The sequence below is a fragment of the Cibotium barometz genome, chromosome 16, assembly GCF_041138505.1.
Source record: "Cibotium barometz isolate CiBa-2024 chromosome 16, ASM4113850v1, whole genome shotgun sequence".
NCBI classification, from domain to species: domain Eukaryota; kingdom Viridiplantae; phylum Streptophyta; class Polypodiopsida; order Cyatheales; family Cibotiaceae; genus Cibotium; species Cibotium barometz.
The window spans coordinates 52,739,250-52,754,840 of NC_141061.1; positions in this window are offsets into that span (position 1 = coordinate 52,739,250).

Sequence of the window (15,591 nt, forward strand, 5' to 3'; positions counted from 1 at the left end):
CAGTAAATTTCCTGACATGCGCACAAAAAAAATAGGTGGACAAAGAGAAAACCCCACATGGTATTACAACCCCTAGGACTAAAGAAAATGTCGGGGAGAGAGAGAGTGAGAGATTGAGTTCCTTGCAAAGAAAACACACACACACACACACACACACACACACACACAAGAGAGTGAAAGACACAAGAGAAAGATGGATGGTTGAATTTTCTTCTATCTTCTTCTCTTCTCTACAACCATATAACTTAAAGATAAGAGTTCATAAATAAAGGGAAAGTACTCTCCAAAAACAACTCCAACAACAACATACAAAATGGTCGGTCTATAGTGTGAACCCGACTATATGAGATGGCGCTATAACTATGCCATAACTCTAGTACTCCAAAGTAGCTATCACACATCCACTGGTGGCATATTGACCATAATCTCACCAACCATGCCAGTGGCATAAGTGTGGAGGCTTTCACCCACGCGGGTCATTAATGTCCGCCGTAGCACTAGTTGAGCTTGATATCTCAACACTCCCCCTCTAGCTCAACTCCACACACTGCACTCCAAGTAAGCTCCTAAACCTGTGGAGCTTCTCTATGCCCAATACTTTTGTGAAGATGTTAGACACCTAATTCTCTATGCTGACATATACTAGGTCTACATTAGCTCTGCTAGAACCATCTCTTGCACAAAGTGATAGTGCACCTCAATGTGCTTCGTTCTAGCATGGTATACTGGGCTACTGGCCAACTGTATGCTACTCATGTTATCACAAGAAATGACAACTGCTCTATCCACTAGCTCACCTATATCACCAAGTAGCCTCTGAAAAAACCAAGCTACTTCACAAGCTGCCATAGCAGCACCCCTGTACTTAGCCTCTTTACTCGACAAGGCAAATGTTGGCTGCTTCTTACTGCTCCAACTCATAACAACACTCCCAAATGAGAACATAAAACTCGTAGTAGATCTCCTGTCTGCAACACTGCTAACCCAATCAACATCTGTGTACCCATGTAGCTGTATCTCTATACCAGCCTCATGAAAAAATCCATAATCAACTATGGACTTTATGAACATGAGAATCCATCTAGCCATATCCAAGTGTGGATTTCTAGGGGTCTACATAAACTGACTCTCAAAAGTCCAACAACATAACTCAAGTCTGGCCTAGTAATGGTCATTTAGATCAAGCTACCCACTATGCACCTGTATGTAGTGGGGTCCTCCAAAAGCTCACTTGTATTTGTGGAAAGCTTTGTGTTCTGCTCAAATGGCACTGAAATAGCCTTACAACATGTCATATCATACTTGGACAACATGTCCAAGCCATATTGCCTCTGCTTATTTTCAAGTACTTAAAACAAGTGGGCTCCAATTCTTGTATTTCTTTAACCATGTAAGCATAATGATGGGCTACCATATCCATCATATCTCAACTTGCCAAAACAACAAGGTACCTAACTCTCATAGACCTGCATACACTTGGATCACTACCAAGTGTCCTCAAAACAACCCTCGCTATCCTTACACCAAGCGTAACCATAGATGGAATGCCAAGCTTCTCATCAAGGCTATGCTCAGAGCTGCTAGAGTCACTATCGACATATGAGTGACCTGCTGATAGATCATGCGACAAAAGGTTGATCTACCTTTTCCTTCCCTCTACGTGATACATGCTCACTACTAGAGGACTCTCTAGGTCCACTAAGCACCTATGATTTTTAGTCTACATGTGGGACAACATCAATACTTCTTACATGTGTATCTTTTGTTTCCTTCATTGCTGGTGCATTGTCTTTGACGAGATTAGGTGGTGCATACCAGCTACTCATCTCGTCAAAGACAACATCTCTGCTTACTTGCATCTCATGACTGGTAAGGTAATAACATCTATAACCTTTCTTCTCCATAGCCTAACCAATAAAGATGCATTTCTCTGCCTTTGGGTCTAATTTTATTCTCACTTCATCATCAGGAACATGCACATATGCAATACACCCATTAAAGTAAGACACATCCGGTCTTATGCTTATAAACTTCTGTTCAAGCCTCATACCATGAACAACTACAGTGGGTGTCCTGTTTATAATGTACACAATAGTTGCTATTGCTTTTTTTCAAAAATAATGTGGCATATTCTTTTAAGCCATCAAGGCACGTGCCACTTCTAGAATGTGCCTATTTTTTCTTTTTGCAACACCATTCTATTTACGGAGTGTACCTGCATGTAAACTGTCCCTTGATTCTCTGTTTCCTGCATGTAAACTGTCTCTTGATTCTCTGTTTCCTCAAGAAATCGTTGAACTCATTGGAGAAGTATTCACCCCCACTATCTGATCTCATGAATTTTATTTGCATGCCTTTTTCCTTCTCGACCAAGGTTTTAAATCTCTGAAAGTGAGCAAACACCTCACTTTTAGTAAACCCACACTTTCCTAGTGTGGTCTCATCAATGAATGTAACATAATACTTGCAATCTAAAATTGTTGTAGTCATGGTCGGTCTCCATACATCTGAATGTATGACATGCTTTTCATGTGGGAAAGTATGTTTGGCCTGCTTACCAAGCTAGCATGCTTCACATACTTTGTGCATATCATCAATGTTAAACTTTGGCAAACCTATAATAATATTTTGGACCTGCATAGACTTATGTACATTCACATGATCAAGGTGCTTGTGCCATATGTCAATATCTACAATGATCATGTACATTCACATGATCAAGGTGCTTGTGCCATATGTCAATATCTACAATGACACATGTTTCATGCGCAAACATGGATGCTTTTATTTCAGGCATGTTCACATCTAAGGTAAACATCCTACCATTTTGGTTACCCTTTGCAACCAAGCGACATTGATTTCTAAAGTTTTCACAAAACACCCTTGAGGATTAAACCTCACTTTTGTAGACTCTGTTCAACCATCTGTCCAACAAAAACCATGTTTGTTGTAATTTTTGGAACATGAAGTTCATTTGTCAAGTACTTCATTTTTCTATCTTGCATCATAGAAAATGACGCTTTATCAACATGTGCAATGGGATGCGCAGTATCATTCACCTGTTTCTACATAAGCTAGTTTTTCCATTTTTGGCATGTCTTTAAACTACTCAGCATGACTGGTCATGTGGTTAGAGGCGCTAGAATCCACATAACATGTATCTTGAGATCCTTCCACATCTGTCTCTAACCACATGACTACGTATGTAGTTAGAGGTTTGAGAATCCACATACCATGTATCTTGAGATCCTAACACATCTCTTGTTATGGAATTGAGCACATGTGCTGCATCACAAACATCTTCTCACTTCTGTCACTCACCTCCCTTTTTACTAGATGATGCATAGTTGCCTTGCTGTAACTTTTTACTTTTAATGTCATTCTGCTTTTTATAGTAGTCCTTTGCCACCATGTGTCCTGGTTTGTCACAATAATAACACTCTATGTAAATAACACTCTGTTATTTACATTATGATTTCTTTTCCAACAACCACCTCACACTCTTTAGCTCATCTTGCCTCTAGACTGGCCTCTTTCACCTATGTATGATTGCTGTTGCCTGCTGCGAATCATTGGATTGTTGTTGTCCAGAGTTCTCATTTCCTTGTTGGCTACTAGCACCTTGGTCTTGACCATAACCTCTATCCCTGCCTCCACCTGATGTGTTCTTGCTTTGTGAAGAAGAGTCCTCACCTAAAGCCTTTTCTTGTTCTGATGTGTTCTTGCTTTGTGAAGAAGAGTCTTCACCTAAAGCCTTTTTTTCTATGATCAACATAGACTCTACGTCTTGAAAGTTGGGAATATTCTCCCTGACTGCAAACGGAGGTCTTGAATGGCCTGTACTCTTTGCTAAGTCCATTCCAACAACAGACACTCACTAAATCATCATCTTTCACCGATACATTGATGGATCCAAGGGATTTAACAATGCCCTTCACGTAGGCTGTAATGCCTGTGAAGACCGACGGGGCAGATCGGATAGCCATATCCGGGGTTCAGTGGGAGAGGACGCCCATGCGGAGTCATGGGCGGCCAGGCTAGTGTGGACGGTAGGCCACACACTATATAGCCTGGAGAATGAGGGGCAATCCTCATTCTTCCTCTATGGCTGGGTGGTGAGCCAGACCCCTCTCGTGGTAACGCCCGTAGTGACGTTACGGATATCTAACACTGGTATCAGAGCGTGGTTTGAGGGGATCGTGAGAGTCCGCGCGCGTGAACGGGGGACCGGAGCCCACTCGATGGTTTTCCACCATTCATCTTCTCACCTTATCTCCACAAGGGAGTGTGTGGAGGGAGGCGGCCAAGATTTTGAAGGGAAGAACTCTTTCTCTCTCTCTCTCTCTCTCTCTCTCTCTCTCTCCCCGTCATGCACAGGAAGTCTCCACGCAGGTAAGCAAAGCAATTTTTGTTTTGTTTTGTTTTTTTCTCTGCGTTGAATGGCTGCAAAAGTCGTTGAACCCTGTGTGTAGAGGTGGGGGGGCGTAGACCAGCCCCACAAAAGCTATTGAAACACGACTGTGTGTGGGGGTGGGGCGGCAAAAACCAGCCCAAACTCGGGGCTGAAACGCTAAATTAACTCTGCGTTGTGTGGGGGGGCGAAGACCAGCCCCACGAAACGCCACCAGCAACATGCCGATGTCTAGCAAGAGCAGCGCGGAGCTCGTGTGTAAGGGGGCGAAGGCCAGCCCAGGCTCGGTGACCTGTGTAGAGAGCGGGGGGGCGCCTTTGCTTGTGCAACCTGGCCTGTGTAGCCAGCTAGGTCAGCCAGGCCAACCAGGCCAGCCAGCGGCGGCGGCGGCGCGGGCGGTGGTGGCGGCCAGCAGAGCAGTATATTAAAGCACGAAAGGAAAATCGCTGCTTTAATTGCAATGAAGTAGGGCACACGAAGGTTGAGTGTCCAAAACCTAAAGCCAGCACGAGTGGCAACGAGCCCAAACAAGATGGTAAATCTTCTAGGCAGTTGCATACAGTGCAGAGACTCTCTCTCAGTTCCGCAGAGTTCAGAGAGGTGACAGTGTGTCATTGTGATGAGCATCACGCTTGTTCAGTGACACCAACGATGTGGCAGCCTACTGTAGGTCTGCATGACATGGTGCGCATGTATGGCACCATAGGTGGCCGTAGAGTCACAGTTTTTATTGATGATGGAGCTAGCCACAACTTCTTGAACTACTCGTTAGTCAAGAAGTTGGGGTTGACTGAGACCCGGAGTGATCATGAGTATACTGTTGGCCTAGCCAATGGATATGACAAAACGGTATGGAATACCGTAGTATTGGGGGTCCCATTATCTATGCAGGACTACGAGGCTCCCCTTGACTTTCAGGTCATGCACTTAGCCAGAGCAGACATATATCTAGGCAAGGAGTGGCTGTATGGCTTGGGCCCTAGTCTTCTAGCTCGGAATTACTTACATAATACGCTATGTTTTGAGCACGGAGGTAGAGTCATTACCCTGCAGGGCGACCGTACTGTCCCTGCCACACCACTTATTTCCTCCATGGAGCTGTGTACAGCGGTCCACAGAGACCAGATAGTAGAGGTATATGCTTGTTACCCTCTTTTGAATTCTGTTTCCGTAGATGAAACGATAAATGATGTTTGCGTAGACAAACAAGGAAAACAAAATAACCTTGGACGAGACCCATTGTTTGAAAACCCTGTTTGGCATGCATGTGATTCAAACAAGAAAAAATCCAAGGTGAATGAGACATTAAAGAAAAAGTACGTAAATACTTTAATGAATTTATTAGAGGAATTTCAGGATGTTTTTCCTGATGATTTACCAGATGGTTTACCACCATCTAGAGAAGTAGACCATGGCATCGAAGTTATGCCAGGATCAAAACCTATAAGCAAACCTGCTTATAGATTAAGCCACTCCGAGGCACAAGAGGTGGACAAACAATTAACAGAATATTTGAACAAAGGCTTTATTCGGCCTAGTTCAAGTCCGTGAGCATCGCCTATTCTTCTAGTAAAGAAGAAAGACGGATCTATGCGGATGTGCATAGACTATAGGGCTCTTAATCAGATAACGATTAAGAACAAGTATCCAATGCCATGCATGGATGAGTTGTTTGATCAACTCTATGGATCGAGATACTTTACAAAAATAGACCTGAGATCTGGGTATCATCAGGTTAGAATAAAAGCAGAAGATGTTGCGAAGACAACATTTCGGACCCGTTTCGGGCATTTTGAGTTTTGGTCATGCCATTTGGGCTAACCAATGCTCCAGCAACGTTTATGACGCTAATGGACAGCATTTTACGTCCATATCTGAGAAAATTCGTAGTAGTTTTCCTAGATGATATTCTTGTGTACAGTAAGACATAGAAAGAACACATAGAGCATTTGCGTCTAGTGTTTGAGTTGTTGCGAGAGCACAAACTATTTGCGAAGAAGAGCAAATGTAAATTTTTTGAAACAAAAATTCACTATCTTGGCCATATTATATCCACCGATGGTATGCGGATGGAGCCAGAAAAAGTAGAGGCTATTCTTAAATGGCCAGCGTCGAAGAATCTCGAGGAACTGCAGATTTTTCTTGGCATGTCGGGGTTCTACCGACAGTATGTGAAGGACTACGCGAAGATTGCAGTCCCGTTGACTGACCAGTTTACGGTCAAAAACAAAAAACATTAGTTGGGGGGAAGCCCAACAGAAAAGCTTTGATAAGCTTAAGGTGACCGTAGCAGCTGCACCTGTTTTGACTATTGTGGATCCAAATGAGCCGTTTGTTTTGGAAACAAACGCTAGTAATGAGGCCATTGGGACCGTACTTATGCAAAGGGGACGCCCAATTGCATTTGAGAGTAAAAAGTTAGATCGTGCACAGCGTAACTACTCGGCTTACGAGCGAGAGTTACTAGCGATAGTTCATGCACTGAAAAAGTGGAGACACTATTTATATGGTGCTACTTTTGAGGTCCGGAGACGGACCATGAAAGTCTGAAATGGCTTTCAAGTCAAAATGAACTGAAGGGTAGAAAAGCTCGGTGGGCGGAGATTCTACAGGAGTTTGACCTTCAGATACGTTACCAGAAAGGTAAGTATAACGTGGTGGCAGATGCACTTAGTCGCATGCCATAGATTAATGAACTTAGTTTCACAGTCTTCAAGAATGATTTCTTGAAGTCCCTATGTGGTTTATGTGAGAATGATCCATCTTTTACAGACGTCTAGCGCGCTGTACGTGTACGCACTTCTTCACAGACACGACCACCTCCCTCGTTGGCACGTATTGCTAGTCCGGACAGACTGGCCGAAGGTGCAATGAGAAGGGAAGCGAGAGTTAGTTCGGAGCGACTAGCCGTGTCTTTTGGGTATAGTTTGGAGCCGGAGAGTTCTGACGTAGGCCCTTCATCACCTTTGACTGCCACGGCTTCAAAGAGGAGTGATAAACTTCGTCGGGGGGAGAAATATTCTAATTACTCCATTGACGAGACGGGTACTTACTCTACAAGGGTAGAATATGTGTACCAACTATTGGTGACTTTCGGGCCCAAATTCTTAAAGAAAGTCATGATAGTCCAAGTGCGGGTCATCCTGGGATTCAGAAGACCTATGCACTAGTAAAAAGACAGTTTTATTGGCCTAGTTTGTTTAAGGATGTCCAGACTTATGTGCTGAAATGCAGTAAGTGCCAGGTCAATAAACATGAACGTCTTAAGGTTGGAGGACTACTCCAACCGCTGGAGATTCCTCAAGGGAAATGGGAAAGCATTTCCATGGATTTCATTATCGGTTTACCCAAGACGAGTCGAGGGAATGACTCGGTGTGGGTGGTACTGGACAGGTTAACTAAAATGGCAAAGTTTATTGCCACGAAGAAAACTGTAAAAACGCCAGAGTTGGCAAAACTCTTTATTGAACATCTCTACAAGCTATATGGCCTGCCCGCAGATATAGTGTCGGATAGAGATAGAAAGTTCAACAGTCATTTTTGGAGGGAAGTCTTCAAAAAGCTGGATACTACTCTAAGTATGAGTACGGCAGATCATCCGAAGTCTGATGGTCAAACTGAAAGAGTTAACCAAATTCTAGAGGATATGTTGCGTTCTTATGTTAGTAAGAAGCAATCTAATTGGGAAGAGTACTTGCCCTTACTGGAGTTTGCATATAACAGCTCCAAACACTCAGCGACTGGATTTACACCATTCATGTTAATGTATGGATTCCAGCCGAGATCTCCGATGGCTGTAGGCCTAGAAAAGGAGAAGATTCAATCTGTCAAGGATTTCCTTGAAGATATGAATGATATGCTCAGAGCCGCACGTGAGAGCATTCGTAGCGCCCAGGATCACGCTAAAACTTATGCGGATAAAGGACGAAGAAAGGTGACCTTTGCAGAAGGTGACTTTGTATTCCTCAAGGTTCCTGCGCAGTCAGATACCATGAAAACGAGAAAGTGTAATAAACTTTCTCCGAGATATTGTGGTCCTTTTAAAATCCTTAAGAAGATTGGGGACGTAGCATATAAACTTGAGTTACCGGAGAGTTCTCAAGTCCATCCTGTCTTCCATGTCAGTAAACTGAAGAAATCAGTTCACGGGTTAGAGAACGCAGTTTCTCCAGAGATCTTGGTGGACTTGATAGAGCCACCAAAGATACCACATGAACCTGAAAAGATTCTACAGTATCGTGATAGACAAACCCGACATAAAGTGTACCAGGAGGTACTTGTTAAATGGATGCCTAAGGCAATTGGATGTAAGTGGGTGTATAAAGTCCAGCACAATGTTGATGGGGTTAAGTGAGCAGGGACAAGGCAAGACTAGTTGCCAAGGGCTATGCGCATAGACTATGAGGAGACTTCTTTGCCTAAGGGCAAAGAAGGCAATTGGATGTAAGTGGGTGTATAAAGTCCAGCACAATGTTGATGGGGTTAAGTGAGCAGGGACAAGGCAAGACTAGTTGCCAAGGGCTATGCGCATAGACTATGAGGAGACATTAAACCGCCCGGTTGCAAGAATAGCAACCGTGAGAGCTGTCATTTGCTATGGCTGCACGAAGGGTTGGTCTTTACATCAAATGGATGTAAAGAATGCTTTCTTGCATTGTAAGATTCCTCCCTCCAACTTTTGAGGTATAAAGGAGTAAAAACCTCCCCTTTTGTTCTTGTAAATATTCCCCTCTGAAATAGGAGATCTTGTTTTACCCTGTTTTAGCTTAGAGAGAGAAAATATCTTGAGAGAGGTAATCCAAAATTGAGATATCTTTGGATATAAAAATTCTTCTAGTGTCTAAAATGGGTTCCCCCGAAATAGAAGTTCAAAATGAACTTTCCAATGTGCATTAGGAATAAATTAAAAATGATATAAGGGACCTTAGCCTAGGGGTCTAGATTTTCAAAAAAATTTGGATTATGGTTCAATTAAGGTTCCTATGGGCAAATAGGATTAATGCAAGTGTTGAAATGAGACAAATCCAAAGAATAAAAGAAAATACTCAAAAATGAGTAATTGCTCACATAAGATGAAGAGTTGACTGAGTACAAGGTTTATTAGTTAAAATTTAAGAGATATTACTAAAAAAATGAGATATTTTGGAGAAATGATAAATTTTTGACACCTTGGTAAGGAGGGGGAGACCTTTGAGGTAGGTGCCTCCTTCATATGTGTGGGAAGGTTTTTTAATTCAAAAAAATTGAGATATTTTTATCTCTCCTCTCTCCTGGATCAAACTGGATCAAAATAGGAGCTAAACTAGTCCAAATCTTGTCCAAATTCAGCCAAACTGAAGCTGAAAAACTCTAGAACTTAGTTGGACTTAGTTAGTGACCTCCCTCACCTAAATAGATCCTTAGTCTTTTGTAAAAAAATCTGTGAACTATACCATGCTAGTATTACATTAAAATAATGATATTTTTTATTATCCCTTAAAAATCCTCTACTTTTGGAGAGATTGGAGCTTCTCTCTCTTCAACAATCCTTGGAGCTTTCTTCCTAACATATCAAACTAATTGATTGGTTGGGGGCTTCCTTCTAACATAAAGAAGCAAGCCAAATCAAGAGGTAAGAAGTAATTTCATGGTTTTCATTAATATTCTCAAAAGATTTCACTTCTCAACCCCTCTCAAGCTTGAGAAGTTTCAAATTAATTGTTTTCAATGCAAATCAAGCTTTCTATAAGAATTCTAATGATTAATCACAAAAAAGTTAGTTTTTATGCTTAATTAGGATGCTTTTTATGTATCTCTCTCCCCCCAAAAGAATAGACATTCCTATGACTAATTCTTTAGCAAATGAATGCTTCTCATTGATAAATTCTTAATTCAAAATCAATTTCTAAGCTTGTTAAGCTAGAGGTTAAGAAAATGGCTTTTTTATGCTTTTATGCTAATAAACTTATGGTAAACTTATGATTTAATTCTATAAATTGGATTTAAGTCTAAGGATAGTATTCTATCATAATTGTATTACAAAGTCTTATTTTTTTTAGAAATATTAAAAATTATCAGTAACACCAACGAAGCTATAGCAAAATTTTAGAAATTAATACATAACTCAGTTTTATGCATAATGTGAAAAGAGGACTTCTTACCATATTCTAGGATTGGACATCCTATGCTAAAAGAATGATTTTCATCATAGAAATTAATACATAACTCATTTTTATGCATAATGTGAAAAGAGGACTTCCTGCCATATTCTAGGATTGGACATCCTATGCTAAAAGAATGATTTTCATCAAATTCATGAGAAACTAATTTTTAGTATTTATGCATAAATAATTAATTTAAAAAAAAGAACTTTTGATAATTTTATTTTTATGTAAAAAGAGAAATTCTCATGATAATGGAGATCATTGTAATTAAATGAAAAAAAGAGAAATTTTGGTATATTAAAATAAGGAATATTTTTCTTTAAAGAGAAATTTTAGATAAATTTATTTTATGCATGAGAAAATTTAAATGATAAAAGATAAATTTCCATGACAATTGGAATTCAATCACTTAAATGGTAAAAGTAAAATTTTTGGTATATTTGAAATAATGAAAATTTTTATTAAAGAAATGAGGAATTTTAGATAAAATTATTTTATAATAAAAGAGAAATTTTCATGACATTTAGAATTCAATTATTTAAATGCAAAAAGAGAAATTTTTGTGATATTTGAGATCCAAGAAATTAAATGAAAAAAGAAGAATTTTTAGCATAATTTAAATTATGAGTATTTATCAAAAATAAAATTTTGAGCATTATTAAAAAATATGGGTAAAATTGATTTTTGTAAATCCCATGAATCTTTTACTCAAAAGAAGAATATTGAATATATTTCACTTGAGAAATTCGAGAAAGAATATGAAAATATCCATTGAGAAAAAGTACCTTTAACTAGACCAAGCAATTGGCAGAAATTTAAAAAAAGTCTCATCGGTATCAAAAGTATAAAATGTTACTAAATATGAATAGATATAAATACAATGAGAATACGATGTGATAAGATGTGAATGCAATGCGATATGATGTGAGTGGATGTGATAAGATGTGAATGTGATGTAAATGGATGTGGATGTGAAGAGATGTGGATGGGATGTGATGTTATGAAAATGGATGTGGATGTGATGTGATGTAAATGAATGTGGATGTGAAGAGATGTGGAAGTAAATGGATGTGGATGTGAAGAGATGTGGATGGGATGTGATGTGATGTAAATGGATGTGGATGTGGATGTAATGAGATGAGATTGAGATGTGATGATATGTGAAAGGATGTGATGTGATGTAAATAGATGAGAATGAGATGTGGACGTGATGTAATGTAGATGGGATGTAAATAGATGAGAATGAGATGTGGACGTGATGTAATGTAGATGGGATGTATGTGATGTGATGTGAATCGGGATAGATGTGAATGAATGAGATGTGATGTGATGTGAATCGGGATAGATGTGAATGAATGAGATGTGATATGATGTGAATCGGGATAGATGTGAACGGGTGAGATGTGATGTGAATGGATGTGATGTGGATCGGGATAGATGTGAATGGATGAGATGCAATGTGAATGGATGTGAATGCATGAGATGCAATGTGAATGGATGTGATGTGATGTGATATGGATATGGGTAAATGTGAATGGATGAGATTTAATGAGGATAGATGTGATGAGATGTAATATGATGTGACTAGATGAGAATGGATGAAGGACGATGGGAATACATATGATTGGATGTGGATTAAGCAATGTGGGGGCAGGGATCTTTCATACATGGTGATTTTCAAGAAGAAGTGTACATGATGCAGCCACCAGGTTATGAGAGTGATGCACATAAAGATTTTGTGTGTAGGTTACGTAAAGCCTTGTATGGCTTGAAGCAGGCACCCAGAGCATGGTCAAACAAGATCGGGGAGTATCTTGTTCTACCATTGGATTTCAGATATCCAATGTAGATTTTTCACTATATGTAAAAAGGATAGATAGAGGGATCATGCTATTAGTCATCTATGTGGATGACTTGATTATCACTGGTGATAGTGATGCAAACATACATGATGTCAGGATGCTTTTGAAGAAAAAGTTTGAGATGAAGGATTTGGGTGAGCTGCAGTATTTCTTGGGCATAGAGGTGGTGAGATCACCTCATGACATTTGCAAGGACAGTATGGCTTAGACATGTTATCTAAGTATGGTATGACAGTTTGTAAGCCTATTTCAATGCCATTGGAGCAGAACACAAAGCTTTCAGCAGGATAGAGGTGAGCTTTTGGAGAACCCCACTATATACACACATAGTGGGTAGTTTGATCTACATGACCATTATAAGGCCAGACTTGAGCTATGCTGTTAGACTTGTGAGTCATTTTATGTAGGATCCTAGGATGCCACACTTGGATGTGGCTAGACGGAAGTCCACAATTGATTATGGACTTTTCTATGAGACTGGTATAGAGATACAGTTGCATGGGTACATAGATGCTGATTGGGCTAGTAGTATTGTAGATAGGAGATCTACTAGTGGTTTTATCTCATTTGGGAGTGCTATTGTGAGTTGGAGGAGTAAGAAGTAGCCAAAAGTTGTCTTGTTGAGTACAGAGGCAGAGTATAGGGGTGTTGCTATGGCAGCTTGTGAGGTACCTTGGTTTCAAAAGCTACTTGGTGACATGGGAGAGCCCATGGATAGGGCAGTTATCATATATTGTGACAACATGAGTAGCATATAGTACGGTCAGTTACCCAGTATGTCATGCTAGAACAAAGCACATTAAGGTGCATTATCACTTTGTAAGAGAGAACGTTCTAGTAGGAGATGTATTTCTGGTATAATTCAGCACAGAGGATCAGGTGGTTTGACATCTTCATGAAGGTATTGGGCACAGAGAAGCTCCACAGGTTTGGGAGCTTACTTGGAGTGCAATATGTGGAGTTGAGCTCGAGGGGGAGTGTTGACATATTGAGCTCAACTAGTGCTACGGGCGGACATTGATGACCCGCCTGGGTGATAGCTTCCGCATCTACACCATTGGCATGGTTGCTTGAGTAGAGTAGAAGATAGAAAAAAATTCAACTATCCATCTCTCTCTTGTGTGTGTGTGTTTGCTTGCTAGGGTTTGAAGCTCTCCCTCTCCCCCACATTCTCTTTACTCTATCCTTCTCTTTACTCTCTCTCTCTATAACACTATATTAGATAATTTGGGAAAAATCCCATTCCCATTTGGAAAATGGGATCATGGTGAACCTATCCAAGCTTTTGTCAAAACCCCATCATGTGACATATCATTGGAAAGATCTTGAAGAGTAGGATCTAAATCTATAATGTCCGACAAATTTGGAGTTAATATGCTCAAGATATGACCAAAACTATGTTGAAAAGGTAATTCCCAAAGTATGAGATTTTTCCCAAATTATCTAATATTGTCTTCTATCCTTCTCTTTGCTCACTTTCTCTATCCTTCTCTCTGTTTTTGTAGCTCTCTATGTCTTCTCCCTGTCTCACTCTCTCTATCATTCTCTTTAAATCACTCTCTCTATCCTCTCCCTGTCTCTCTCTACCCTTCTCTTTGCTCTCTTTTTTTTGTCCTCTTCTTTGCTCACTCTCTCTATCCTCTCTCACTCTCTATGCTTCTCTTTGCTCTCATACCCTCTCTCTCTCTCTCTCTCTCTCTCTCTCTCTCTCTCTCAGTCCTTTTCTTTGCTCACTCTCTCTATCCTTCCTTTCTCTCTCTCTACCCTTCTCTTCTTTGCTCTCGCTCTCTCTCTCTCTCTCTCTCTCTCTCTCTCTTTGTCCTTCTCTTTTCTCACTCTCTCTATATTTCCTTCTCATTTGTTAACACAACATACTTAACTCATGTTTTGAGTACAGATCGTTGAGTCTACGAATGCTTCACTATGTATTCATCCACACAATACAGAAAATGTCAATTCTTTATTAGTTTGTATGACATGTTGTACATAAACATCATTGTAGAGGGAAATGATTTGTTATTGTAAAACCCCAACATGCGTTTCTCTCGCTCCCTCTCTTTTTGATATGAAAAATAAGATAATAACACGATCATAAACAATTGCTAAACCCAATCACTTGAATATTCACAAATAAATATATTTACTACACTACAATGAAATCTTCATACAGACACTCTCCACTACATCCTATTCGGGATCAATATAAACAATGTTCATGCCTAATGTTTATGCTACTGTGACACAAAGTTGGGGTTTGGACTTCGGTCACTTCTTAGAATCAAAACACACTTGTATGAAACCTCACAGCCTCCTCACCTCCCTTTCTCTCCCTAGGTTAAGATTAAGGTTATGATGAAAGATTGAAACATAGTACATCGAACATTCCAAATTCAAAGAGACTTAAGACATATATTCTCTTACCTATTTAAGCAAGTTATCACTGTGAGAACCTCCTCCTTGCTATACTCATTGAATTCAATAAAGATAGCATCAACAGAAGGATGCCTTGATATGAAATTCTTGAATGCTACAGTTAGATAGTGCAAATCTAATTAGTCCTAAAACTATTTTATAAAATAAAAGATCCCATTAAAAAAGTAGACAATTTAAGTAGACTCACATTTATTAATCTCCTCCATCCATGCCACAACTTGATGATTGTCGTCCCACACATACAACATCTTGTTGCTTATAAATTCCCACTCCATGCCTTTAATCATATTCTCGAAGTCCTCATTTTTCAATCGCTAGATGTTATCCCATGCAATAATATCATCTTAAGTTACTTCTCTAACAGGATTATGGGATGGGGAGATAGATTTAATGAACCTGCATCTATTGGCAACATAGCCATTTGTATACAAATCCCTTACCATCTTCTTGTGCCTAAACTGCACTCTCCGTATAGAGGGGTTAGGCACAAGTCTACACAAGGGAATAGGTGGCAAAGGAGTGGATTTTACCACCTACAATGTCCATAGACACACGTTATGCTTGGTAATCCAAAAAATACCTTATGTAAGATTTGATAAAAGTGGATAACAATTACCTTATGTAAGTGGATAACAATTACCTTCACTCTCTTAAGATTTTCTTGTAGAAGTTCTAATTGCACACAAGCGAGTTGCATGAGTCACCATGAAACCCTCTTCATTCTTGCCTTCTTTATTAATTC